Below are 3,751 nucleotides of genomic sequence, written 5' to 3'. Positions count from 1 at the left end.
TGTGGCTGAGATGCAACTCTGCAACTGTAAATTTGTGTTGCATTTTCTCCTTCCAGGATCTTGGCCCTTATCTGCTTATTGCTGGGAGGTATTTAGAGATTGCTCAGTACTGGGAAAATATGGCCTCTGTGTAGGAGAGTAGCTACAGACTGTGCATGGATAGGATCATCACTAGAAAAGTTGACTTATTAACTAAAAGCAGCCAGAGGATAAATTAGATGAGATAATTTTTCATATGTTGGTACCTATTTATTATTTTTGCAAATAAGATTTTTGAATGTATGGCCCACAACACAATGCATTTTTAGGTCTCGCAAAAGTCTTTCAATCTAAACCTTAATAGGTTTGTAGATTCCCAGATTATAGCTGTCCACTTTTTTCTGTTATCGTGCTATTTCTCATATTGTGATCCCTCTGTTATTAAGCTGTATTATCATGGACACTTGAAAAGAAAGCAAAGGAAAAAAGAAAGAAAAAAGAAAGCAATATTGTGTTTTTTTTTTTAAAAAAAGGAAAGATGTAGATGATCTAGAATAGAATGGCAGGCAAGCTATATCATGGGAACAAAGAAAGGTACCTTATACTAAGTCAGACCATTTGGTTTTCCGGCTCAGTATTATTTAACCCTTCCTACTCTCACCCCTCTCTGAGGTTTTGATCTATCTCCTAGTTTGTAATTCACTTGGGGAAAGGCTGCTTGGGGTCCTATTTTGACAGAAAAGTGGGGTATAAATCAAATAAATCTGAGCTATTTGGAGGTGAGATCATAGAATCATAGAGTTGGAAGAGACTACAAGGGCAAACCAGTCCAACCCCCTTCTGCCATGCAGGAACTCTCAGTCAAAGCATCCCCATTGACAGATGGCTATCCAGCCTCTGCTTAAAGACCTCCAAGGAAGGAGACTCCACTACACTCCGAGGAAGGAGTGTGTTACACTGTCAGACAGCCCTTACTGTCATGAAGTTCTTCCTAACATTGAGGTGGAATCTCTTTTCCTGCAGTTTGCATCCACTGTTCCATTTCCTATTCTCTGGAGCAGCAGAAAACAAGCTTGCTCCCTCCTCAATATGACATCCCTTCAAATATTTAAACAAGGCAATAATATCACCTCTTAACCATGTCTTCTTTATAAATAAGGAAATAAATAAACTGATTAATTAATTAATATTGGTAATGGAATGGTGGTAAGTCTTTGAAAATACTTGAAGTACCAGAGAGGAAGGACACTTAAAATAACATCATAGCTTAGCTGAGTGAGTACTCTAATCTTGGCATGCTGAAAATGTAATCTTCTGTTTTTTGTTGGTTTGGGATTGCCCTTCTGTTCTCAGCTCTCTTTAACAACAGATAGCCCCATTCTGTGGCCAGTCAATTCAGCAATACTGACAGCTGAACCCTTCCATAGATGGACATATTTTCCCCAGCTTTTCATGCTGCCAAAGATCTCCCTGGAAGCTGAAGAGGAGCTGTAGGCAGCCTTCCTCCTGAATAGCAGCATTGCAGGCAATGAGCTGCAGAAGGGCAGAGCAGGGAGCTGTTCACGGATGGAGGCGGCAGCTGGACCTCCTCTTTGGGACTTGGGTTAGTCTGTAGTGAAAATGTAGGTGCCTGAGTCCTAGCTGAGCTCTTACTGTTCTCTGTGATGCTGTGTCAAATTGGACAGAGGCAGACCAATTCTCTAGCGGTTTGTCCCTTGGGCATTTTTCACAGTTGGAAAAGTTCTTTTTTGGACTGCAGCTCCCAGAATCCCCCAGAGCTGTAGTAAAAAACAAACAGCTTCATTTATATACCGCTTCCTACTGAACTAACCCCTGCTTCAAGGCAGCGTGTGCCATTGTTGAACAGCTCTCCCTGTCAGCAAGTTCTTCCTGATGTTTAGGTGGAATCTCTTTTCCTGTACTTTGACTCCATTGCTCCATGTCTTAGCCTCTGGAATAACAGAAAACAAGCTTGCTCCTTCAGCAATGTGACATCCCTTCAAATATTTAAATATGACGGTTATATCATCTCTTAACTTTCTTTTCTAAGCTACTCCTCATAGACGTTTCACCATTTTGGCCACATTCCTCTGGACGTGTTACATCTTGTCTACATCCTTCTTAAATTGTGGTGCCCAGAACTGGAGACAGTGTTCCAGTTGAGGTCTGACGAAAGCAGAGTAGAGTGGCACTATTGCTTCCCTGAATATACGCGCCTACTATGCAGCCTAGGACCATATTGTTTTATTTAGCTGCTGCACCACACTGTTGACCCATGTTTAGCTTGTGGTCTACTAAGACATTCAGATCCCTTTTGCATGTGCAGTTGGCCCTTCGTATGCATGGATCTGCAGCTATAGATTCCACCATCCATGGCTTGAAAATACCCCTCCCCCCTAATAACCCCCTCCCCAACCTTGTTTTTGCCATTTTTAAATGAGGGACACCATTTTACTATGCCATTGTCTATAATGGGACTTGAGCATCCATGAACTTTTGTATTCTAGAACTAGATTCAAATAGCTACCAAGGGCCCACTGTACTTTTGTTAAGCCAGGTGTCAACTGTACCCTGTACATTTTGTTTTTCTGCCTAAGTGTAGTACTTTGAATTTCTCCTTGTTGAAATTCATTTTATTAGTTCTGGTCCAGCTGTCTGCTCCGATGTGGAGAAGAGCTATTCACATCAACATTTTGAACCTAGAAGGAGATCTAGTCTGGTATGCCAAGCCTCCCCAGGCCCCCTTTTACTCCTGGTCTTATATCTAGCTGGAGGATTTTTCAGCAGCATCAGCATTGAGAGGATGATGGAAGAGGGCAGGACAAGCAGACTTTCAGCATCATGTAGCAAGAGTGTGTCTTTAGTAATCGATGCATAAAGAATAGAATTCTGCTTGAGCTCCTACTGCTGCACCTGCTTACAACAGCCAAGGCAAAATGCCTCTGCCTCTGAGATTCCTTACCTGTGAACAGCAAAACAGAAAGCAAGGGAGAGAATTAGCCTGCCTCCCCAGCATGTTAAAGAAGCTTAGACCTGTACGTTTGGCCACCAAAACAGAAATAATAAAAAAGCAGAGCCTGATGAAAGCAAAAGTCATGGTGGATGCATTTTTGGAAGAAGTCTTCAAGTGGTTCCAATAAGATTTAAAAGGTTTTTATTTACTTAAGGCTTATCTGACATGGTTGCTTCATTTAACATGTGCATATTGTTAGGCCTCATTCCCACAGTGTCTTAACCAGTTTGCAAACCACTTTGGAGTGATTTCAGTGACTCTGGTTCGCACTTGAACTGAGGCCTGTTACAGACTGCCAAAATAAAGCTGCTTCGGGTCTCTTTGGAGGTATGCTGTTTGAATGATGCATGCACCCTAAGAATCCGGAAGCTGCACTAAAGCTGCACTCCAGTGCTTAGGAATGGAGTTAGGCTTTGGCACGACCTCCGGACTCTTAGGACCCATGCATCATTTAAATAGCATACCCCCAAAGAGACCCGAAGCAGCTTTATTTTGGCAGTCTGTAACAGGCCTGAATCTCTGAAATAGTTCGGAAAGGGGGGGCATGTGCTAGACCCATTTAATGCGTGTCTTTTTGATGCCGATTTTTTCAGCGTCCTTTAAAAATAAATCAATTTGGCTCAAGTGAACAAGCTGCAGATTGGAATCGGTTTAAATTTGCCCTTCGGCTGACTGAAGCTGGTTTATTTTGAATCGATTCCTTTGTCAATGTGAACAACAAGTGAGTTATTTTACAGGGAAAAAATGCAGTCGGTGCAA

Source organism: Sceloporus undulatus, chromosome 9, assembly GCF_019175285.1.
Source record: "Sceloporus undulatus isolate JIND9_A2432 ecotype Alabama chromosome 9, SceUnd_v1.1, whole genome shotgun sequence".
NCBI lineage: Eukaryota > Metazoa > Chordata > Lepidosauria > Squamata > Phrynosomatidae > Sceloporus > Sceloporus undulatus.
The sequence above is the reverse complement of the archived record's forward strand: the minus strand, read 5'-3'. Positions refer to the sequence as shown.